This window comes from Pteropus alecto, unplaced genomic scaffold (assembly GCF_000325575.1).
Source record: "Pteropus alecto unplaced genomic scaffold, ASM32557v1 scaffold276, whole genome shotgun sequence".
Taxonomy (NCBI): domain Eukaryota; kingdom Metazoa; phylum Chordata; class Mammalia; order Chiroptera; family Pteropodidae; genus Pteropus; species Pteropus alecto.
The window spans coordinates 2,209,139-2,235,748 of record NW_006438074.1 but is presented as its reverse complement, the minus strand read 5'-3'; the positions used below and the strand labels follow the sequence as shown (position 1 = coordinate 2,235,748).

General features: G+C 37.1%; 1 protein-coding gene across 1 annotated transcript in view; it reads left to right on the top strand.

Annotated features, from left to right (window-relative positions):
• The window catches only part of KCNH5 (potassium voltage-gated channel subfamily H member 5), a 346,402-nt gene that overhangs the window by 55,006 nt on the left and 264,786 nt on the right, over positions 1-26,610 (top strand). The window contains exon 2 of the mRNA XM_025049120.1: positions 20,816-20,990. The gene's annotated coding sequence lies outside the window, so the exon portion shown is untranslated. The remainder of the gene's footprint in view (positions 1-20,815; positions 20,991-26,610) is intronic.

The window sequence follows — 26,610 nt, the reverse complement described above, 5'->3', positions numbered from 1 at the left end:
TGTGGGATTGCAAATTGGTACAGCCACTATGGAAAACAGTCTGGAGGTTCCTCAAAAAATTAAAAATGGATATACCTTTTGACCCAACAATTGCACTTCTGGGTATTTATCCAAAGAAAACCAAAACAATAATTTCTAAAGATCTATGTCTCCCTATGTTCATGGCAGCACTATTTACAATAGCCAAATTATGGAAGCCGCCTAAATGCCCATCAATAGACGATTGGATAAAGAAGTTATGGTTTATATATACAATAGAATATTACTCAGACATTAAAAAAAAATGAAATTCAGCCATTCGCAATGACATGGATAGACCTCGAGGTTATTATGCTGAGTGCAATAAGTCAGACAGAGAAAGATAAATACCAGATGATTTCACTTACAGACAGAATCTAAGAAACAAAAAGAACAAACTAATCAAAAACAGATTCACAAATATAGTGGACAATGTGGTGATGGCCAGCTGGGAGAATGGGGTGAAGGATTAAAGAAGTACAAATTAGTAGTTGATAGATGGTCATGGGGCTGGGGGGCACGGCATAGGGAATGCAGTCAGCATTAATGTAATGGCCAGGTGTAGAGACAGAAGAGAAAAAGAGCAATCAGGGTGATTATTTTATAAACTATATAAATATGTAACCAATGTACTGTATACTTGAAACTAATTTAAAAAAAAGATGCCTATACCTGTACCAGTTGCTTCATTTTGTTCAGTTGCTCTCACCCAAGTTCAAGCAGTCTTCAAGAAGCTTGTTCTATGAGTTTCGTTGCTATGATTTAGGTTTGTGAATCTCTAGAAGTTATAACAATATTTTCAAAAATGTTAAGGACCCCATCTCTCATGGTTTAAGTCAGTCCAGGCCTGAGGGCAGTGAGATTCATGACAGCCTGGAGACTCTGCCTGACCTAACAATTATATGATCCTCTAAAGAATGTCATACTTAACTGAAAAATTAAACACATCATGGTACCATCATACTTTTATGGTTTTCTTTTATGTTCAGTACTGTGACTTTGTAGAACAGTGTCTCTCTTTGATCTAGCTGTAAAAAATGTTTACAGATAAATTCCTTGTGTTCCTGTTTGAATTTAAGAGGTACCGTGCTACAAGTTTCAAGCTGATGAAATATGAACTCTTTAAATCCATGCCTTAAAGTAAAATGTCTTAAAGAGATAATTTCCTAAGAAATACACACTTTCAACTGAAACTTATGATTCATTTTCATAGGAAGACAACCAGGGTTTATTTTAACTTTAGATCATTTTATTGTGAATTTCTAAATGTTCTAGGTGGTTTTCTAGGCATTTGCTGTATTTTTGCTTAAATATATATTCTTCAGTATTTTTTCAAATGTGAGTTGGTGGCCACCTTACCTTTGCAAAGTCATGCCTTAGTGAACTTAATAGTGCCTTTCATTTTTCTAAAATGAAGGGGCCTGACATTCATTGAGTACTAGGTGCTAGGTACTGTATTAGATATGTTACCTACATTATCTTATTAATCCATAGGGTAATATGAGGAAATACCTTATTGTTATTATACAAATAAATGGAAAAGAGAGATTTAGCAACTTATCCCAGCATAATTGTAAACACACTAGTATATGACAGAACTTGAGTTTGAATTTAGATGTTGGACTCTGAAATTTATGATCTTTCTACTATACCAAGTGGTGGTAAGAATGTGTTAAAGAAATCATTAAGTTGTAGTAAATTACGATAATGTGCATAAATCTAGTGTGTGTGTGTGTGTGTGTGTGTGTGTGTGTGTGTGTATTATACTAGTATGTCTTGAGACCACAGTGGCAGAACCTAAACATGAACATGGCCTGACACATGCCTATACTGCTCACTCAGCATGGACATGGTTCCAGTCACAGGACTGAAGCAGAGACTTCACCTTTGGGTGTTTCTTCTGGTGACATCCAGTACAAGAGTATCATTATTAAAGAATGCAAACTGGAATTTAGAAAACTCTAATTTAGTGCGAGTGCTGTCCTGCTGGTGTGACTTTTATCACCATGAGATCTAACGTACACATTAATGTAATCAGCATTACATAAAGCCAGGGGTCTAGTTATAGACAGTTTTAGAAGTCAGCACCCAGGACCCAGTCCCCATAGGGTCCTCACTCTCATTTCTGTTGGAATCATGAGTGCAGAACGATGGCAGGATTAGGCCTTTTCATGCTGACTCAGATTTTACACTGGAGAAGATTTTCATTCTCCATATAAACTGAGACTTGGGGAATGAAGGCTTTTTTAATGGCTCTAAATTAACAAGGTGGTATAATAGATAAAATAATCTGGACAATATGGGGCTCTACAAAATTATTACAAATTACCTTTGCTTGAATGAGGAGGAACTGATCACATAAAATATAGTAACTTCCTCTGCAGGGGAAATTTATATGCATGTAGATAGATAGAGTGGTAGATCCATTACCTATCAATCAATGTATAATGTAGAAAACTTAACAGTAGATAATGAGGTTTAAGTTATTTTTCTTTTATGATAGGAACAACTATAATGGTATACTAAAATAATCTAGGTAAGAAATTAAAGGACTTCGATACTTGCAGTGACTCCGGTAAGGAATTGTCTTGGTCTTAGCCTCTTTTGTGCTTGTAATTCTTTATTAGTAGAACAGTGATATCCGGGTTTTCATAACTCTCAGAGTCAGGAATCAGAAGTTCTACTTCAACTTTTATAAATTTCTCTACATGTAAACAGAAAGGTAAATCAGAGGATCTCTAAGATCTCTGAAAATAGCACAGGATAAATGGAAAGAGCTAAGATTTTAAAATCTGACCTATATCTGAATCATGGCTTCATTCTTTTCTAATTATATAGCACCTCTGTGCCTTAGATTTTGTCTGTAAAATGAGAGTGTAATATCATTTCTTATGGTTTATGAAAATATTAGAATAACAGAAATGACTTAGCACAGTGTTGATAAGCAAGGGATGTGTTTTGGGGCTCTTTCTATGACTATTAGGGCTAATTGAAATACTAAAAGTTAGTATTATTCTTGCTCTTGATTTGAACAGTTCAGGTGAAACTGGTCAAAACATAATTTTATATGGCCCAATAGAGAACTGTGTTGCAATTGCACTGCAGTAAGCCGTGGTTTAGGAAAAATATCTCACAGGGCTGCTGCGGAAATTAAATCAATAAAACATTTTAAAGTGATTTATTGATTCCTCCATCAAAACGTATTTACTGAAAAAGGTCTGTGTGCTGGCACCGAGCTGGATATACACTAGGGCACAAAACCCTCAGGATGCTTATTGTCTAGAATGGGGAGACTATCATTATTCAAGAGAGCACAGTGAAGAAGCACACTCTCAAGCCCCTTGTAGGTTAATTAATTTGGAGATTTAATCCACTTTGCTTCCTAAGTGGGTTAATGGTAGGCTTCTGGTTACTCATGGTGAGTCAGGAGTAGTGTATATGAAGTGAAGTCCTTTTGATATAAGGAACCGGGTTCCCTCAAGATCCTGCTCACCTCAGGTTTATCATGAAGATACCTGCGAGCTGATAAAGGAAAGCAGCCCAGGACTGAGGCCGGTTTAGAGACTTGAGAGTCTTTACCTTCTCCTGGCTGACCATTGTCTCTCAGCTCATGGACTCTTGTTTCTCTCTGTGAGTTTTTGCCTCATAATGTTGGCTTTCCATGACCCACCAGTTGGAGACAAGATTTCATGGCTTTGTTTTCACCTTTTGCTCACATGATCAGCCTCATTATCTTAATAATGCCTAATTAAAATTTCAAAGGGAGGCCACTTGGATCAACTCACCCTTTTGCTTCACGTCACACCAAAGTCCCTGACCAGTGCGTGGAATGCTGCTCCTCAGTCAGGGGCACATGTTTTGTTCTGTCAGTTGTGGGCACGGCTGCTGGACTCTGAGCAGAAGCAGTGAGTAGGAAGGCCCTGCGGTGTCGACTGTGATTCATCGGGTCTCAGCGTAAAGCCTGGACATAACACGTCTCCAGACCATTTGCTTCCTATACTCACAAAAACAACCTTCTGTTAACTTAAGACTGTGATTCATCGGGTCTCAGCGTAAAGCCTGGACCATTTGCTTCCTATACTCACCAAACAACCTTCTGTTAACTTAATGTCTTTTCAGGCACCTGACCTTGGGAACATGAGGCTGTGTATAAGTTATGAATGAAATGGTTGCTGGAATGTAATGATCACTCCATTGAAAATTAGTTCATGGATATTTGATCTGTAGATTTTTTCTCTTGTTGGTCAGTGACCACCAACCTGAACAACTTTAGGTGTAGTGACAAACTGAATATGCAAAATGGAGAACAGTACACTGGGATGGTAACCTCTCCAAGAACCAGATTTGTCCCTAGAGTCTTACTTTTTAATCCCTCAGTGTTTGAGTTTGGTCACACTATTTAAGTTGGTATTTGAGAATTAATTTGTTGATATATAATATTTGAAATTACTTCTTTATACAAAAGCAACACAGAATAAACAAACATAAAATATAGAAAATAAAAATAGCTGCTACTGAGAAATAGCTACTATTTAAATTTTTGTGTACATCCTTCCCCTAAGGGAGAAAGTATATGTGCAAAACATATGTACTGCTAAAATTGGATTATACCTTTTATACTTTTATAGACTGTTCACCTTACAGTTTTTGTGGAATCTATTTCCATTTCTCTAAATGGTCTATCATGTCATTAATGGCATCCTAATGTATGAATAGAATGTACGCCTTCTAAATTGTCGGCCAATTGAATGTAGTTACTGTTATTAGAAACAATATTATAATGAATTATTTTAGATAAATATTTGCCAGCCTTCATGAGGTCTCCTTTGGGGTACCTGCTAGATTTTGTTGATGTCCTACCCCAAACCCCTTTAATAGACTAGTGTGTATCCATGGCCCAGCTGCTGTGTTTTGGCTGCCGATAACTCATAACTACCCCCTTTCACCAGATACATTACTGTTCTCAGCTAATGGGAAACTGCTTGCCAAGAAGATAACCACTCCCACCACTGGGAATAGCTGCAGCCAGAGACTGACCAGTATGAGTGTACATAAGACCAGCTCTGTTGATTCCAGGTGGGGACAATTCTGCAGGGGAAATGTATGCATGAGAGCTAAACATTATCTTTGCTCAACATTTCCCTCTACCAGTACTGAAGTCCTCACTCCCTTAAAAGTTTTCTGGAAGGGCGCTCCCTTGATGCAGCATACTCACTAGAATCCAAGACTTCTGCTCTGTTTCCAGGGAACATGATCTGAGACAGTGATGAAGACCTAGATGGTATGTGTAAGAAAGAAAGCATACATAAAATACCATTGATTTTTAAAATTATACCTTTATGGTGAATAAAATTTATATACCGTATAATTCACCCTTTTGAAGGGAACAGATCAAGGATCTCGACTATTCACAGATATGTGGGATGATCACCACAATTTTCGAACATTTCATTACCTCAGAAAAGAAACCTCTTAACACTTTAGCTATTATCCTTCAACTCGACCATCTTCCCCAGCCCTAAGCAAGCACTAACCTACTTTTGGTCTTTGTGGATTTGCCTGTTTGGATATTTCATATAAATGGGATAATATGAGATGTCTTTTGTGACTGGCTTCTTAATGTTTTCAAGGTTCATCCATATTCATATTAAAATTTCATCAATTGCCCAACATTTATCTTTATAGCTATGTTTTCCTCATTCTAATCGAGATCCATGCAGTGCATTTACACATTTAGGATTGCTATGATTCCTTGGTGAATTGATCTGGTAACCATTGTGTAATGTTCCTCAAATATATATTTAAAAGTTATATATATATTGTTATTGACTTTAGAAGCTCTTTATATATTGTGAATACAAGTTCTTTGTCAGAAATATGTCTTGCAAGTATTTGTTTCTGGTATGGTGCTTGTCTTTTTTTTTGATAGTATCATTTGATGAGAGGAAGTTTTATTTTGATAAATTTTAATGGAATATTATTTTTATCTTATGATTTTTCCTTTCCGTGTTCTAATAAATCTTTGCTTATCACCATGTCTCAACTCTTTGAGACTCTTTGAGACTCTCCTACATATTTTAAAATTTCTTTTAGCAACTTTTTTAGCTTTTATCTTTAAATCTATAATCTATTTCAAATTACTTTAAGTTAGGGGTTGAGGCTTAATTTTTTTTTATATGGATATCTACTTTTCCTCAGCACCATTTAATAAAAAGACTTTTCTTTGCCTGTTGGGTTGCTTTGGCACCTTTGTTGAAAATCAAATGACCACAAAATTTGGGTCTATTTCTGTGTTCTCTCTTCTTCCTGAAAATCTCTTGATTTATCCTTATGCCACTGCTCTAGTCTGGATTACAATACTTTGTAGTAGGTCTTAATTACAGGTGGTTTAATTTCTCCAACTTTATTCCTTCTTTTCAAGATAGCTTTAGATATTTAAGTCCTTTGCTTTTTCATATATATTTTAGAAAGCAATCATCAGTTTCTACAGAACGTCTGCTGGGTTGTAATTAAAATTGTGTGTAATTGCTAGATCAATTTGGATATAATAGACATCTTAATATTATTTCTAATACCTGAATATGATGTATTGCCTTATTTTTTTTAGGTCTTTAATATCAGCAGTATTTTAAGTTTTCATTATGTCTCATATGACTTTTATCAAAGACATTCCTAATTATTTAATTGTTTGATGCTATTGTAAGTGATATTTAAAAAATTTTCCCCAATGGTTTGCTGCTTGTATATTCACCTTATTTTTGTATATTGACTTCCTACCCAGAGGCCCTACTAAATTTACTTAGGGTCCTTAGGATTTTCTAGTTAAGCGACGAAGTAATCTGTAAATAGATTGTTTTACTTCTTTTTTCCCAATTATATGACTTGTATTTACTCTTTATGACTTTTTGCACTGGTTAGGATCTCCATAAACAGTTGAATAGATGTGGTAAGAGTGGACATCCTTGTCTTGTTCTTGATCTCGGGGTGAAAGCACTCAATATTTCACAATTATATATGATGTTAGGTGTCTTAGATGCCCCTTGTTAGGTTAGAAAAATTCCCTTCTGTTTCTGATTTGCAGAGATTTATTATACATGGCTATTGAATTTTGTTAAATGCTTTTCTGCATTTATTTAAATGATCATGTGGTTCTTCTTTAATCTTTTAACATGATGGATATCATCAATCGATTTTTGAATATTAAACCGAACTTACATTTCTAAGGTGAACTCTGCTTGGTCATAAAGTATTTTCTTTTTTAAGTTTTGCTGGATTTCAGTTGCTAGCAGTTTTTTAAGGAATTTTGTAAATGTTCCTGATGGATGTTGGTCTTGATAAAGCTAAAAATGACAAATTTTGGGCCTATTATAAGTTTGTAAAGCCTACAACTAATGATTTGAAAAGCAATGAAGAAAGTGTTGAAAATTTGTATGGATTTGTACATAAAGAACAAAAGGCTTACAAAATCCTCTACTGCAAATTGTCACATAGATTAAATTCATAAAGAATAAAACTAGAATTCGATTTTTTTTTGTTCTTTTTTGCGTAGCAGTTACTCCATGTCCAAATAACATATTTATTAATAAGTTGTTCTAACTCTGTGCTTTTTGAATACTCAAATTACTTTGAAAAAAAGGTTGCTTATTTTTACAGTTAAAAATACTAATAATTATGGTTACTTATTAAAAATATTGCATATAACTTTTCTTTTGTCTTTGGATATTTAGGACTTATATTTTTGTCTTTTCTGACAAGTCATCTTGATCTTGCCTTTCCCAAATTTAAACTCTAAATTAATAATAATAAAATTATTAAGATGGCCTTTATATCTAAATGATCTTTGGTTTTCCTGGAATGGCCACTAGGAAACACAAAGATTTTCTTCTCCTTTATCCTTATAAAAGAATGTGTGGCATGTGAAATAAGTCAGAAAAAGTTGAGAACCATATGATTTCACTCATATGTGGGATACAAAACTGAAAGCAACAAACTAACAAGACAAACAAACAAATTCTTGTAGACACAGATAACAGTTTAGTGGTTACCAGAGGGAGAAGTGGGGAGGAAGGAAGATAGGGGAAAGGGGAGGCAAGTATATATGGTCGTAGAAGGAGATTTGACTTTGGATGATGAACACACAATGCAATATACAGATAATGTATTATTGAATTGCATACTTGAAGCCTACATAATTTCATTAACCAATGTCACTCCAATAAATTTTTTAAAAAAGAACTGTCAATTACAGATTCGATGTCCATTGAAAATATTCTTCAGAAATGAAGGAGAAAGACATTTTCAGATGAAGGAAAAAAAATCCTTGTCTGATAATTCTACAAACACACACACATACACACACACACAAGAATGCATATAGGAATAAGTATGCTTGTTTGGCATTCTCTACATTTTAATTCAAAACTATTGTGAGAGCTCTTCTGTTTGCCAAACATAGGACGAAGGAACAATACATGAAATCAACAAATCAAAAGAGAATTTCAGCCTTCTTAGGGTATTTATGTATAAAAAAAAGGTGTTAATATGAATGCATCTCAACGATTATACATCTCTCATATTTAACATTATCACACTCATGTGTGATAATATCTCCAGAAAGATTTTGTTTTTAGGTTTTAATACTCTTGTAAACCAGAGACAATCATAATACAGTTTATGAGATAATTAAAGGCCTGGAGGTTTGTCAGTTTTATCACTTTTCATATAATCTTTCTTCTAGCATAATTAGTAACTAAATCTTTATAAAATTGATTATGTGTTGTAGCACAGTAGAAGATTCCATTCTCATCCATTCTTTTATTGTTAGTTGTTATAAAAAAATTAACCAGAGCACTTGGCATTTGGTTTTATCATCCACAGAGGTTACTCCTACTTCTTTACATTCACCTAAAGGCATCTGATGTAAGATTAAGATCTGGAATGTGTCTTCTGGAAGGAATACAAAAAGAATCTTGAGTAATGCATTGAAGCAGGTTTTTCCTCCCCCCACCTTCCTCCCTTTCTCTCTCTCCCTTCTTCCCCTCATCCGTCCCTCCCTCTCTCTTTGTGTCTGAGATGTTTAAAAATCATATCTAAGCCCAAGACTGTGTTGACATAAAAGTATTTAGAGGTTCTGTTTATGGTATAGTTCTTATGTCTCCTAAATTGACTTTTGTCCCATATGTGAAATGCTGTAATCCTGACCATACTTTAAGGTCCCAACCCGTGTGTCAGGAGTCCCCAAGACCACACTCAGATTTAGTGATTCACTAGAAGGACTCACAGAACTCAGAAAAGCTGTTATATTCGTGGTTTCAGTGTAATACAGTGAAAGGATACAGATTGAAATTACCAAAGGTAAAAGGTGTGTTTTTTTTTAGAGTACAGGTGCAAGCTTCCAGTCCTTCTCTCCCAGCGGAGTTGTGTGGACAGTGCTTATTTCTCCTAGCAACCATGTGTGACAACATGCACAGAGTACTGTCAACCTTAGCCTGGGCGGGCAGAGATCTAGATGTGGGTTAGCCAGGTAGATGTGGAATGCCCACCCACGTGTCCGATGATAGTATTCAGTCTCCAGCTCTTCCAGAGGTTAAACCTAGAGCATGGCCCTAGGCCCCCATAAATTACATTATTGTTTAAACTATCTGGCATGTCCCAAGGCTCAGGTATACAAAGACAACCCCAGGCCACAAGCCTATTTAAGAAGAGGCAAGGCATATATTAATATCAGTATTTTCCTCACTTCTCTCTATCATGTAGTGAGCCTCTTCAATTTAATGTCCTCTTCCTCACTTTCCCTGCCCACACTCTGCTCCTGATTCTTCAGTCACAGCCAAACTTTGGTATACAGAGCACTCTGGGCTATTCTACCTCCCCCATCTCTCCTTCATTGCCTCCCTTCCTTTCACCCTTCTTTACTTCCCTCCCTCCCTCCCTTTTAGGTATCAAAATGGTTGCTTTCATTCTAGGCTTCATAATCTACCATCTAGGCAAGAGAGAGAAAGCTTATTCTTCCCAGGACTGTTCAGTCAAGTCTTTTTACATCTCTTTGGTTTTAAGTAATGTGGTCATCTTTAAATCAATCATCATGAACAAAGTGGATAGGGAGTACTGATTGACTTAAGCTAAATAGACTCCTCTCCTACAATTGGCAGTGCAGTGGGGTTCAAGGCAGTCTATACCATATGACTGAGATTGGGAGATGGATGCTGCCAAAGGAACTTTGGGTACAATTGAGAAAGGAAAGGGGAATACATTTTTTAGAAGGAACGAAAAAATATCTACTATATGTCTACTAAGTATTTATACCTGGTTCTGTGATGGTAAATGCTATTTGTTTGGCAGGCCTGCTGGCTCCCTTCCTGTTTTACAGGTAGAATCTTGGATAAAAGAGGATGCAGAGCAGGTAAGAATGGTATACATATATGTGTGTGTGTGTGTGTGTGTGTGTGTGTGTGTGTGTGTGTGTGTGTGTGTGAGTGTGTGTGTGTATATATATATATATATATATTTTTTTTTTCTGTGTGCTAAAGAGGGTATATTCCTAGCATTATCCTGAATATTGTTGAGAAAGAAAGAGCTTGCTTATAATTTAGAATAGAGTCTTTCATTTGATTTTTGTTACCATGGGCAGCTATGTTATGTTAGGTATTTGCCACCTTGGAAAGCCACCCTTTTCTCCAATCAAGAGGTGCTTTCTCTTTCCTTCCACATGGAATGTAGTTTAAGGCAGAATGGATTTTGAGCATTCATGGACAAAGCGAGTGAAATTTTTGAATGTGACATATGGAAAAATTATTTTAAATCTTGTAGGTGGTTCTAGCTTTTTAATCTCTGATTTTATTTTAGCCTGATTCATCTCGTTACATATAAAACAAAGTGGTTTGAGGAATTATTAATAGATTATAAAGCTCTATTGTGTTAATAAATATAATTTTACTCTCTGGAAATTTCATCCAAGTACTCCTTTCCTGGGTTGCATAAGTACTAGAATGAAAATGTCTTCATTTCTTTACTACATTTTGATCAGTTTTTCCATAGTTGGAATGTAAGGCATAAAAGTAAATGTGTCATATATTATCTACTTATTTTATAAGAAGACACAAATAATTTTCTTTTTATGATTATAATTAGGTATTTTGTAGGGTATTTCTGAATATCTGGTTCAGATTTTACAAAGAAAATTTTAAGAGACATCAATAGTAAATCACAAAATAAATAGGAATCACCACTGAAGTTTTAATTTTGTGAATCCTTGTTATGGGCTAAATTGTGTCCCCTCAAAACTCATATGTTGAAGTTATAATAATTAGTACCTCAGAGTTATGATTGTATTTAGAGATAGGGCCTTTAAAAGGTGGTGAAGTTAAAATGAGGTCCTTAAGGTGGGCCCTAACACAATCTGACTGGTATCCCTATAAGAGAAGAGTGGGACACGCAGATACCAGGGATGCATGCACATAGAGCAAAGACCACGTGAGGACACAGGGAGGAGGTGGCCATATGCAAGCCAAGTAGAGAGGCCTCAGAAGAAATGAAACCTGCTGACCAACACCTTGATCTTGGACTTCCAGTCTCCAGAACTATGAGCAATAAATTTCTGTTGTTTAAGCCACTTAGTCTGTGGTATTTTGTATGACAGCTCTAGCAAAGTAATATGATCTTCTATAAATGTGAATCTAAAGCCCGATTATTTCTTTCTGAGTTTATTGAGGTCAGGGAATAAGATAGGTTAATCTATGCTTCCTCATCATCTAACCAGAGTCTGGCCCAGAGTAGGTGCTTGGGAAGTGTTCGTTGAATTACATTGAATAAACACAAACTATGTTTTGATCACGGCAGTGGCAGGGCAGCTGGCTGCCAGCCTGGCTCTTTTCAGCTTCCACTTGAAGTTTCCAGACTGTTTGTCTGGTTCTTCCTAAATGAAAGTGGCTGTTTTTGTTCTTTCTGATTGTAAAGGCAGATGTAAAAACATACACATATAGAAATCTGTGTTCATAGTAAAAATAACCTAGTAATGCATTAAAGTATGAAAAAGAAAGTGAAACCCAGAATCTCACCATACAAAGTAACTACCGTTCAAATTGGGTGAATATATTTCTCAAGGTTTTTGGAGGGGTCATATTAATATCATTATTAACTCACCTCTAACAAATAAGTGACATGTTTTATATAGCATTTGTTGTTTTTATAACATACTTTTCCCATATAATATAATTTGGATATCTTTCAAACTAGATAATAGTAGCATTTTCAAGTGGCTGATTTATAGATCATTTAAAGAGTATGCAATAACTTATTTAGCCTAGTCCCTACTGAAGATAGGTTGTTTCTAGTGTTTTCCTAATATGAATAGTACTGTGAGGATTTAGTCTCTTTGTTGTGGTTCTTATCTCATTTATTTAACCAAAGACAGAAAAAAAATATGAAAGAGCACACTGTGTAATATATGTGGGCCATTGTGGAACTGGTAATATAGACACAGACATAATGTAGATGCCTGAAGAGGAAATCCTTGCAGTGCAGAATTCCCTGGGTTGGCATATCTCCATCTGCTCTCAGGAATCAAAACCTCTCCTGTGAACTCCAGACTCAGCCATCAGATTGACGCTTCCATTTTGGATATATCGAATTCGAAATGTCCAAACTACATCTCTTGATTTCTCTCCTGAAACACGTTTTTCACTGACGGTTTTTCCCATCTCAACCAATAACGTCATTGTTCACCCAGCTGTTGATGTCAGGGACTGAGAATTTATCCCTGAGTCTCCTCTTGTCCTTACTGTCCATATCCATTCCATCACTGAGTCTCTGTTGATTTTATCTCCAAAATTTATGTCCAACCTGCCCTCTTCTTCCTATCTCCACTGCTCATTTTGTTGTTGGACAGTGTCACCTCTTGCCTGGATTACGGCAATAGCCTACTCACTAGTCTCACGCTCTCCTCTCCTGTTTCTTCCAGTTACAAAGTAGTCATGCCACACCCCATTTCTAAATTTTTCAGCGGCCCCTCTTTATACTTTGCAAGGAAAAGTTCTAAGTCCTTGCCTCGGTCTATAAGCTGAATGATATTGCACTTACATATGTCTAACATTACTTTGTATCCCTCTCCCCCTCATCACTTCTCTCCAGCCCTACTTTCTTACAGTTTAACATCCAAGACTTTTCTCCACCTGAGGCATATTACATGAGTTGTTCCCTCTGCCCGGACTGCTCTTCTACTCCTTTTGGGCTTAGCTTCTTTCCTTTCCCTGGTTTGCAGTTTAGATGTGACCTCCACAGAGAGGCTTTTTTTGAGCATTTAATCTAAAATATGTCTCCCTTCCCATAACGTTTTTTTGTTGATCTCAGTTTTTTCTTTTCTTAGAACTTCTGTGACTTGCAAATATTTTTCTTGTTTATTGGTTTTCTTGCTCATTGTCTGTGTCCTCTACCAGAAGTCATGCTTTGATACCAATGCTGAAGACCCTTAGCCTGTAGGTTTAACTTGGTTATCAGCTAGTATTGATGGTTCCTTGACTATAGCTACACCAACACCTCTTCTTGAAACTGGAATTGTTCCCAGTTCCCAGCACCCTAGCCATTGGCTGGAGTGCTTCCTCTAATCTGACAGAGTCCTCTTCTATTTGTCCTTCTATTTCTCCCTGAAGATTTCACTTATCTGACAAAAATATTGCTAATGTATAGAGCTTTCTGCCATCTTTCACTCCTGGGTATAAGTGATATCCTACACTGGAATCAAGCTCACCACTGCCCCTTTGGATATTGGGATTTGGATTGTTTGCTTTCCAGTTTCATTGGAGCCAAACTATGGAAAGGAGCTTGTAGCCAAATAGTTCTGAATCTGAATTCTGGTTCTGACACTTACTAGCTATGTGTCCTTAGGCAAGTTATTGTCTTCTCTGAGTCTCAGTTTCACCATCTGTAATGTGGGTGTAAATAGTATCTATTTAGAAAAATTATGAGGATTAGTGATTTCCTATGACAAGCAGCTAATGTGAAGCCTAATACTCAAGCCTCCCCATCCTGTCAGCTCTAGCCTCTCTGTTCCTAGTTTCTTTCTCACATCCCATTAGCCCATGATGAAGATTCTGGCCTATGTCCATAGAGTTGCATGGGCTATTTCAGGCTGTTCTTTCTCTCTTGATCTGAGCTGAGCTGACTTCTTTAACTTCCCAAGTTTCTGTTTTCTTCTTGGCCCGTATCCCTTAAACAAAAACTTTTTAAAACTGCCTCTGGTTTACACATCTGAACCACTCTGATCTATTTCTTTCTAGCGCAAGAGCCATTTGTTCACTTTTGAAAGTAAGTGAGATACGTGCCATAGTTTCCTCAAAAAATCTTATAGTCATCTTTAGAGAAGATGCTGGCTTGATCTTCCAGAGATGCTGTAAGGGTGGGTGGCCGTTCATTATGTTCACATGCAAAGGATGTTCTTATGATGGGACATTTCTTGCCCAACTTTCAGGCTATGGCAGTGTTTTATAACACAAATGTATATAACAGAATGGCCTTTTGTAACAAGAATCTTTTTTGCAATGACTTTTTAAATGCATACATTTTTTCAAGGTTGCAGTTAGAATTACATGACCATATGACTTCTCTGGAAGGCATAAAGCTGCTCTCTGGAACCCAGCCCCCCTCTGACACCTTGGCATGAATAATATGAAAAATGGCTGAGATCCCATATGTTTCTTCATTCCTCCTAGACAGTGCTGACATTTGGAGATTTATTCTTAGAGTGCGCTTCTTTGAACATGTTTGGTTCAATTAGTCTACTGAAGCTGAGGTGGCATAAACTTTTTTAAAGAAGTGGTACCATATTCAGAATAGGATGTTTGAGACACAACAGATGGACTTGTGATCAGGCTAGATTGCCATTTATCAAATTTAGAGTAAACTTAAGTGGATCCACAGCACCTAACTCGGTTCCCTAAAATGTAGATGCTCAAGAAATGATAGTTAAAAAAAAGAAAATCATAAACAACTAATGGCTGGAGCTCTATTATTGCCTTGGGCAAAGGAGAAAATTTAAATGAGTTAGAGATTATTTAATTTTAGAATGTCAGATGTACTGCAGGGTAAGTAAACTGTAGCTAATTTTTTTTCCTGAGATCAAAAGGTCAGAGCTGCTTTACGTGATAGTGGCTACCATTTATTGAGTACTTACTGCAACAAGCATCTCTTGTTTTTGTTTGTCCAGCATCTCTGTTCTTTTTGGGGAACTGTGCCTGTCTCTATAGTCAGTGAGATCAAATATGGTATTGCCTAGCACATACCCCAGGCTGAATCAATTTCCCCTTTGCAACTGTTCTTGGTGTGGCCACAGACATGTACACATATGAGACAGGTAGGGCCCATTAGGATCTTCTTCTGGACTGATATTTAAATACCGAGAAGAGAGGTTTTGTTGCACTGGGATTGTTAAACTCAAAATTGGTGACTCTGGGCACTAGTATGTGGATAAATGTTTAATGGCTGACTCTGGCTGACTTTCTTTAAATTTTTATTTTTAGTTTCAATTACAGTTGACATTTAATATTATATTAGTTTCAGGTATACAGCATAGTGGTTAGACATTTATATAACTTACAAAGTGATCCTCCTGATAAATCTAGTATCCATCTGACACCATACATGGTTATTATAATATTATTGACTATATTTCCTATGCTGTACTTTATATTCTTGCGACTAATTTATAACTGCCAATTGGTACTTCTTAATTCCTTCACCTTTTCTGGCTGACTTTCAAGAAAAAAAATGCATCACATACATACACATATATACATACTTAAATTTATGTAAAGTCTACTGATATAAAAGATGTATATAATTTTCAAGTAATATTAAAATAGTCAACATTCTTTTTGTAAATTCTGTATAGCCCCTTGATTCTCACAGGATACTTTCATTTTTGATTTTTAACTAACTCTTGAGTCTGTGGCCAACCTATGGCTGTCATTGATGATAATATAGTTTCAATGTGAACATTGCTTGTTATTTTCATTTATCTTAGTGATGAAAATGAAACAATGAAGAGGTATGCTAGAATTTACACACTTGCCAATGAGGTGAGCAACTTCTTTGTAGAATTGGATAATAGTTTTTGAATACTGGTTGAATATTTCCTCAAATGTTTTGCTGCTATTTACAGTGTGATAGCTATACACATGAACACTATTAAGTTTAATCTACATTATTTATAGTCTACATTTTCTCCATCACTTTCTTAAGTCTAGGTAATCAATAACACAATTAATCAAACCCTGATTTGTAGCATTAGCCAATTTCCATGGCTGACTTCAAGCTTCAAATGCAACATCAGTGAACGTGGGGTTGGAAATTGATGTGCAGTAGCACACCGTTATAGAGTATTTCCACGAAGCAGATATAATAGGCGTAAATAACTTCAAGAGTATAAATAATAGTAAAATGTAGTAACATAATTAGGAAGTGATGTTTTGAGTATTGGTTGCCTTCATTTTTGATACAATATATTTAATTGCAAATTAATATAATTTAATTCTTATTAGTGACCATGTTTAACAGTCTACTCACAGAATCCCTGCCAATTTAAGAGCTGGATCGCACAATCTGGTGCAAGCTGGTTCCAGCACACTGCTGAACATGGGGCTTTCACTGGGTGGACATTTCCCCCACCAGGTAGAGAGGGTCTGTCAGCAGAAAAAGCACTGCTGAGAGAGACCAACAGGAGGGATTCTGCCCAAGGATTATCTCAGTTTTCTGTTTTACTCTGACAGATGGACCACTAAGGTCCTGCCATGTAAGAGGGCTCTGTTTATCATATGTTATATCTATTTCTTTCATTTCTTAAATGGCTGTACAATGAAGGTATTGCCTCCATTTTACAGGTGCAGTATTTTGGTTATTATATGCTGTCTCATTTAATCCTCAGAACAATCTATAAGATGTCTGGATGCCTATTTTTCCTTGTTCTCATTTTTCCAATAAGCCGTGAGATGTTAAGTGACTTGCTACAAGGTGGGATTCAAGCCCAGTTCTGACTGTAAGGCAACTCCCTCAGCCTGCATTCTCAGCAAATGTAAGGTTACTTAGCAGTAAATAGATCAGCATCTATAAAATGACTAAACTTTAGGTCAAAGAAAAATCTGTTCACTGGCTTTCTCCACCTCTTAGCTCCCTCCCCAGTCTGCCAGGATTCCTTGGTGCCCCCTTTTCTGCATTTCTCAGATATTTCACCATTTAATCCTCTTGTTCTCTCAAACCTAGACATGTTAACAATTTAGGGAAGTGAAAAGTGGCTCCTCCTCACTAAAAAGAGTCAGTGCTAACGTCATTTCACAGATGAGCAAACTGAGGCATAAGGAGTTATAAGCCAGACCCCAGGCACTGCAGTCATGTGGAGCCAGACTCACTGGCCTGCTTTCTAACTGATGCTCATGCCCTCCGGCTGACAGCTGGTAGAAAAAAAAATTTAAAAATACCATTGTGCCTTTGTGGATGAATTCTTCGAATGCCAGAAAGAAATTATGCTTTGGCCATTATTAATGCCCCGTGACTCAAACTTTACCATGCCTGATAATCATGTGGAGAAAGGTGATTGTATTACCTTCCTGACAATACCCACAAAAATGTGCCTGAATTTCAAAAAAAAATTATCCTGAGTGAACAAAGGCAGAGAAAAGAGAGTACATATTGTATATTCCATTTATATACCATTCTAGAAAATGTAAACTAATCTATAGTGACAGAAAGCATTATCAGTGGTTGCCTGTGGGCAGAGAAGGAGGGGTGGATTATAAAGAGGCATAAGGAAACTTCTGGGGTGATGGGTACATTCACTACTTGATTGTGGTGATGGTTTAACATCGCATATGTCAAAACTAGTCAAGTCCTACATTTTAACTATGTGCAGTTTATTGTATGTCACTTATACCTTAGTATAACTTAAAAAAAAAAAGAAAAACAAGTTGCTTTACACTCATTCCCTGGACATTTTATGTGTGTATGTGTGTCTTTTTTCCAGTCAGATTTTTTATTTGTTTTCTAATGACCTATTTAACCAACTCACAGTGAAGATTAAAAAGAAATATCACAGTCAATAGTAACATGAAATATTAATAGACAAAAGGAAAAAGGAAAACCTCAATCCTGTAAATCATTAATGCATCATAAAATCTATAGCCTTTTCCCATGCTCCTGCTTGCAAGAAATATTATATATTTATTGGACATATAATATTTCTTACAATATATATATTTTTGCAGTGATCTGTATTTTTAAAGATCTTTTCCTTATTTCCATATAGTCCTCGAACTTGTCAATTCTAATGGAATTTTACTTACAGTTAAATTAACATACCATGATCTGCTCATTTATATCTAAATATTTGAGTCATTTGGATTTACTAGTAAGAATAGATTTACATAGTTTAAACAATTTTTTGTAAATTTATGTTTTCATTTAAATTATTCACTTTCCCTATATTATTGATATTCCAATGCGATATAGGGAAACCGACACTGAATACAGTGTCATAAGAACTGAGTTGGGTCTTGACTTGGCACTTACTGGCTGAGAACCTTCTAAAAATCACTTATTTTACCTGGGATATTTTAAAAAATGTGACGAATACGAATAATTATATTGTCTGGTAATCTTGCAAGGTGCAGTCGAGGATCATGAAAAAATTACAATTATGATTATTATTCATTAATTCCTTTGGCCATTTGTTCACTGGAACATATTCTATACAGTTTTTTGTTCATACTAAGCAAATTTTGAATAAAAAAATTTTCCCGGTCATAGTAATTATGACTAATTTTCCTCATTCCTTCAGATTCTTTACCTACGTAATGCTTTTCGTGTGTGTTCAGATGATATAGTTTTGATGTAATCAAACATTTTTACCTTGTTATGCATAATTTCCTATGCTTCAAAAATAATTTAGGAACCTGTTTTAAATAATTGTAAAATGTTTAACTTGGTAGTATATTTGGATTTTATTGTGTATGTTGCGAAGTGTGGATAGAAATTAAAAATTTTAATTTTATGCTAAAAATGTTCCAACAGCATTGAAAAATTAACAAATCAATTTATTTTGCGGCCTGCATGTTCTAGGTACTGAATCAGAGCTAAAGAAACATATATGCAGAAGGCTCAATCTCTGACCTTAGAGAGTTCATAGTGTAGTGAGGGGGATGGGTATGTGACATAATTTCACTGGGTTTTATTTTCTCTGCTTCCTGGGTGACCTCTTGGGCATGCAAGAGTCATGTGCACATGCACACCAAGGTCTGGGAATTTCTTCATGCTAATTAACGTCTCATATCTCTAGCCACTCGGCTCAGCCTTTTCTTCTCTATGATCTTATTGCCTCTCAAGTTCTACCCAAGATGGGGCAGATCTTGACTCCTGTAAGCCTGTCGGGTTGTTCGTTTGTTCGTTTTGTTATTTTCCTTAGAAATCTAGGGCTCTGCCCAAAATGCAGCAGAGACAGGACTCTTCTTACTTTTGCTTCCTCTCCAGCTTGCCTTCCTTCCCTCAGTGCAGGGAAATGTGTTCTCATCTGGGCTGGAAGTGGGAGCATATGAGATAGCTGTTCCTTATTAACTTTTCCCCCAAACTTTTGGGAAATAGTATGATGCAGTGGTTTAATAGGATAGTTAAGAATGTGAGCTCTGAAGACAGAATACTTAGGTACATAATCCTGGCTACATCGCATGCCAGTTTTGTGACCTCGTGAAAGTCACTTAACTTCTCCGTGTCTCAGTTTCATTTTTAGTTCAATGGGAATAATTCAAATATATGTTGCAGTGCCTGGCACATAAATGCTCAATAAATATTTATTAAATCAAATGAAATTAAATTTTACTCTATTAAAAGTAAATGATATTAAATGAGAAAATGCATGTAAAGTACTAAGAACAGTGTCTTAGAATACACATAGCCTGTATTATAATACTTTTCTTATTGAACATCTGTTTTTCCAGGGCTTAAGCTTTTGAAATTCAAAAGCCAAGAAGAGGTGAGCTGTGGTATGGAGCGATGGTGCTGTGATAGCAAGAGTAACAGTAACATGGGGGGTGGGGGAAGCATTTATTCATGTTCCAAAAATATCATCTCCTCATATGCAGTAGTCTCTTATCTTGTTTCTTCAATCCTGGCCTTTTCTCTCCCCAAAGCATCTTTTTTTGTTTTTTTCTCAATTGAAGTATCATTGACGTATAACATTATATTCATTTCAGAATACAACAAAATGATTTGATATTTGTATATATTGTGAAATGATCAGTACAATAAGTGTGGTTACTATGTCACCATATATAGTTACAATTTTTTTTTAGTGATAAGTCCCTAAAGCATCTTGTACATCAATTACATACAGATTCCGTCTCCTAAATACCATGTCACTTCTTGAAACATGTCTTTAATTGCCTTCAGAGTAAGCCCAAACTCCTTAAGCTGGTCTCAGGAATACCTAGCTGGGCCTCTAATTCTCTCTCCCACTTCTCTTTGTCAAGTCTGAATTATCTACTTTTTATCATAAGCTTTCCTATTATTCTGATTTTTCTTTTTTCTAGTTCTCTCACCTAAAAAGCGTCTCTCCTTTTTCCCACCAAGGGTACCCATCAAGGGGGCAAATAGAGGCTGAAACCAGCTCACCATGATCTCACCAACTGGTGTTCCTGCATTGATCCTATGACTGTACAATGGTGATATCTTTTCTCAGTTCTTACAAATAGTCCAAAGCTCTGTTGAAGAGATACCTAGGATTTCAGCTGTATTTGTTATTTTTTTTCCCCTTTTATCACAGTGAGACAAATGCTGCAGGAGAGAAAGCATAGATGGCACAGAAGAAGATATAGGAAGGGCTCTATACCAAGTCTTGGAGAGTCAAAGGAGGCCTTTTGGAGAAAATATCTAATCTATGATCTGAAGAATATGCCCAGTGATACAAGACATAGGTGAAGGAAGAAAGCAAGAACATGGTAAGTGTAGTTGATCCTTGAACAGTGAGGGGGGTTAGGGCACTAACCTCCCATGCAGTCAGAATCTATGAATAACTTTTGACTTCCCCAAACTTAACTGATCACCTACTGTTGACCAGAGCCTTACTGTCACATTTTGTATGTTATATGTATTATATATTGTATTCTTACAATAAAGTAAGCTAGAGAAAAGAAAATATTAAGAAAATCATAAGGAAGAAAAAATATATTCATAATATTTCTTGAAAAAATCATACATAAGTGGACTCATGCAGTTTCAAAACTGTGTTGCTCAAGGATCACTGTACAAGGAATAAAAAAGGAATATAGGGAGCAAGGATATGTGAGGATGTGGGGTTGCAGTGGGACATGAGAGGTGAGACCGGGCAGGTAAGCAGGAGTCAGATAGGAAAGGATAGACAAGGGCTTTGGACTTTCATCTGAGGGCAAAGAGGAACTTAGAAGGGCGACGTAAATAGATTTATACTTTAAGAGCTTTAGCTATAGTGAAAGGTGAAGAATGAATTGAGGTGGAGCTTGGAGATGGAGATTGAGAGGAAAATACAGGAAGCAGGGACCCAAGTTAGAGGACTGTTGCAGTAATCCAAGGGAAAGATGAGATTCTGGCACTGTTTATTACTGTGCCATAACCCTAGTCAATCCTGACTGATACAGATTATGAACTTGCTTTTGGTACAAGAAATTAGGGGAACAGTAATTTCTAACCCTGACTGCACAGAAGGGGCCTTGACCTTGACCTTGATCTTGCCAACTGTGATAACAAAAAGTGCATACTTTTAAGAGACATGTAGGAGGTAGAATGAGCAGGATTTGATGTGGGGGTAGGGATAGAGGATTGTCGAAGTTAATGACTTGGCCAACTGGGTGAATGTAGGTGGCACTACTGAGACGGGAAATACCGGAGGGGGAGAAATTTTGGGCAGGCTGCAAAATCATGCATTTGTTTTGGATGTATTGAATTAGGGATCCCTGTGGAATTGGCACACATAGAGAGCCAGTCAGCACATAGGTGTAAAGTTGCAGGAAAGAGATTTGTGTTTTGGAATTCATGAATTTGTCGATTTTTGTATATTTGCATCTCCCCTATCAGGATTAGGGACAGCAATTCCTGTTATCAAACACATTGCTATCTATGTAACAAAACATGTCCTTATTTATAGCAAGTGGGATAAAGAAACAGTACAAATAGCCTCATGACAATTCAGGTCAGGCTTTTCTGGAGAATGAGATTGTGAAGAATTTTTGCAAAAGAATTTTAGGATTTCAGAGTTTTAAATTTCAGAAATATAGATACAAGACTGTCTACATGTACTATCTCATTTAATTCTTACATCAACCATGTGAGGTAGGCACTATTACTATTCTCTTTTTAAAGATACTTAGACACAAACAGGTTAATTAAAATGCTGAGGTCACACAATCAGTATTAAAAACCAGGCAGTCTAAGGTAGGAGAATGTTTCGAGAAGAGAGGAATGCTAACAGGATCAAATATCATAGGCAAGTATAGGAAAATTAAAAATAAAATTGCCTCACTGGATCTGGCAGTTTAAAAAATGGCCTTTGGGAAGGCAGTTTCAGGGAAGTAGTGGGGTAGAGGCAAATCTGTGGTAGGTTACGAAGTGCATAGGAGGCAAAGAAGGGGAGACACCTACTACAGAATATTCTAAGAAATTGACACGAAGGAATGGGAGAGACTGGGCAAAAGCTAGAGGGAACAATGAGTGAAGAAAGCATTTTTAAAGCATATTAAATGTTAAAGAGAGACCGGTGAAGAGAGAGCCATGAGAGCAAATGTCCAGAGACACAAGTGAATAGGATCCAGAGCAGTGGTGGAGGGATGGTGAGGGAAATTGCTTCCTGTTTACCTAGGAGAAAATGGAGAGGGAGCCAGGGCCGGAAGTCTAAGGATAGACAGCATGACCATTTGGGTGAGTCATCTTCTGAGACCGAGGTGAGAGGGTGACATCTGATGTGTGAAGAGAAAGGAGAAGCTTTAAGAAAGCTACTGTGGAACATGGAAGGGACAGTTGATTAAGGATGTGTTGAAGGATTGGGCTGCATTGAGAGGGGCAGGTCGAGTTTGGAGGCCTTGAAGTTATGATGCATCAGTATTGGAGATTTTTTGATTCTCTCCTGAAATGCTCAGCAGCTACAAGTAAGGAGAAACTCACCGTTGGATATATTAGGGTGGGGTCTTTGCTGGGTAAGTGTAACCATATGTCAGATCCTTGGGAGTTGAGAATCTTGGCACCGTATCTAAATCCTAGAGATTCCTATAGAGTCAGCGTTACCCTAGGCCAGAGTTTCTCAACTTTGATGCACATTGAAATCACCTGGAGAACTTTAAAAACTGCTGATGTCTGAAATTCTGATTTACTTGGTCTGAGGGCTGTGGCCTGGATGTCTTTTTTTTTTTTTTTAAATAAGCTTGCTAGGTGATTTCAGTGTGTAGGCAGGGAATTATTATTATTGCTCTAATTTCCTATACCTAAAACAAATTCATAACCTGTATCCATCAGGATAGACTAGGTAACAGTGTCAGAATCTGTGTCTTACACAACAGAAGTGTATTTCCTGCTTATACAATGTCAAGGGCAGGTCTAGGTAACTGTTCTGGGTGGCTCCTCTTGTGTTGCTCAGCATTCCCTAGTCATTGAAGCAGAGGAAGAAGAGCACTGAGAACTGATTCCTGGCTCTTACTTGCTTTCACCAGAAAGTAACACATATCATCTCCATTCACATTTCATGGACCAGAACTAGTTTATGGCCACAACTAATTTCAAGGAGGTAGAGAAGGCAACTGGTTATTGGTGAACATCCATAATGACGACCACCTAGGGCTTTTACCGTAAATGAAATTAGAAGGGTATGAAAAGGCTTCTTTATTTTGCAAACACTTATATAGTGCTTGTTACATGCCAGATATTATTTTAATGGCTTTCAAATGGGAGCTCATTTAATCATCATAACAGCCCTATTCAATAGGTCATTTTTGTCTCCATTTTATAGAAGGGGAAATTGAGGCTAAATAACTCATCCTAGGTCATATAGTTAGTGGTAGAGCCGAGATGAAATTCTAGGCAGTCTGGGTCCAAAGGTCAAGCATTGAACTTCTCTCTGCACAATGCTACCTCCTTATTTTGCTTTCTTTCAACTTAGATTCTGTGGTGGGTGGTAGGGAAGGAGAGAGGTTACAAATGTAAGTGTGGGACTTTGTGCATGCAAAGGAATTGAGTAATGTCTGGATATTTCACTGCTAGAGCTAGGGTAGGGCTCTGGGGGGAGGCTGAGAGTGAGACTTGGGGAATAGGTTGGGGAGGAGAAAGTGGTTTGGACAGATACCCTTGCTAATGAGACCAGCCCTGAAGGCCAGGATGGAGAGCAACTTCTGGTTCTTTCCTTTCTTCCTTCCTCCTATTCCTCCATCAGAGTCACCCACTTACCATCCAAAGATTGCACCTTAGACCTATGGTGAGGTTAGCTCAAAAAGAGAGAACAGGGATGGGGAGAAAAGTCATTTCTTTAGAGAGTAGTAGGTAGGCCATTTACACATAAGGGATCAAACATTGTCGGACTAGACCTATTTCTAATGCATTTCTGAGAGTTTACATATAATCACACCTACTGTCAAATAAGCTATATTTTAAAATCTTCAGAGGAGAGGTGCTTGATAAAAGAATCCTTCAGCAAACCAGTAGTAATTACAAACCATCACTTCCTAATATATCAAGTTTCTAAGTCTTCACTTTTAAATTGGTTGCTGTTAAATTGGAACACACCTGCAGGTCAGCTAGCCTTCATTCATTTCATAGCTGTGACTTGGGCGTCAGTGAACACCTCTGGGTATTAGAACTCTTGGTTCTCATAGACAATACCACTCTAATTACATTACCTCCAGAGAAGAGTAAAGGACAAATGATCAGGCTTTAAAACAGAATCTTTGCAATAAAACAAACAATAAGAAGCCCTTTTTTGTGACATTGAAGGTTTTTGATTCCTATCTCTCTCTTACCTGTTAAGTCCTGTGGTTTGGTTGCAACATATGGACTCTGTCTGTAAAACCCTTTTAAAATGCTGTGTTGGCATTTTGCTGCAATTGCCAGCACATTCCTTAGGGCCAGTCAGTCCATACAGTGCTGCTCTGTTTTCTATACTCTGTTTTGATTAGGAGCTGTTGCTAGTTGTCAGGATTTCTCTTCTCTCTAGTGCTACAAAATCAGCAATGTTGTTGCTGGTTTTTACTACACTAAGCCAGTATCGGATAGTTTTCTGTTATTCACAAGGAGCTCTGGCTACAATGTCTCTAGTTTCAGTGCAGCCTCATGTCACCTTGGACTAGGTGCTTTATCTCTCTGGGTCCCTATTTCTTTCTCTGTAAAATGAAAATTTAAACTAGAACATTAAGAAAAATGTGTAAACTAAAGATTTGATACTCTATCATTTTTAACAATAAAAATAATTCAAGAGCTATAATGCCATGGAGTTATTAAGGACAAAGAAGAAAGGCTAAATGTCATTTAAATTAAATCTTCAGATGGAAACGAATGGGAAGTTCTACCAGTAACTGTGTGACTGTGTCTTAATGGAGTCCAAAAGAGTTTCCTCTTTGGGAAGTGTGAGCTAATACACCCACAGAGGAGTGATTAAGAACAGGGATATTTATACTAGATGGGAAATGCTGGGAAGCTGAGATTGTATATCAATACCCAGAGGCAAGATGTGGGCAGCTGATGATGTGCAAAAGAACATATACATTGGAAATATTTCCTGTTAATGGTGATGATGGATTTATATCATGTTAGAAGTCTAGGATTGCAATCTATGAATTATATATGTATATATTTTAAAAAGATTAGCCTGCCTGTTCACTATCACAGTTTGTGAATGGCTGATTAGTCAAGGACCATGATCTGTCTGTACACTAGCCTAGTTGCCATGAACACAGGTCATACAAGACCTGCCAGATGTGGGAAATGCAATTGTTTAAGGATGCCTTTCCAGTTACCCTCTGCTTACACACACCCTGTCAACTGCAGGAAGGAGGGAGCTGTAACTCCAGCCAAATTTTTGACTCCTGCCAGAGACAGGCAAACCACAAGGATCCAATCTGTGCCGGAATCTCTTGTTATTTAACTAAAGACACCCCAGTGTATTTAGAAGACATTCTTGCTGTAGGGGAAGAAACTTGTACCACCAGCAGTGCTTCTAAGTAGAAAGCTAAAATAGCCTAGTGTTATTCCACAGAGTCTTGATTTTTTTGTAGAAAGAATCCTAGCAGAGCAAAGTACTCTTTGCTTCCAGTCAACCTTCTGGGTTTGTTCAGCTGCCCCAGCTCTGGGCTAATGGGTGAACATTTTAGAGAGCAGAGGGAATAAATGACCCTAAGTTAAAACCTGGATCCTGGTCATGTGTTTGTCTTAGCCGCAGGCAAGGGTCCTTACCCTGGGTGCTCCGGAGAGAGAGTCATGGTGACTCGAGGCTAGTGATTGGTAATTTAGGGGGTTCCAGACAAAGTCAGACACTGCCCCTCCCTACCTTCCCGCCCTAGGCTGGTGCAGAGGAGATGTTTCCTCACCCCCCACCCCTGGGATTCCTGC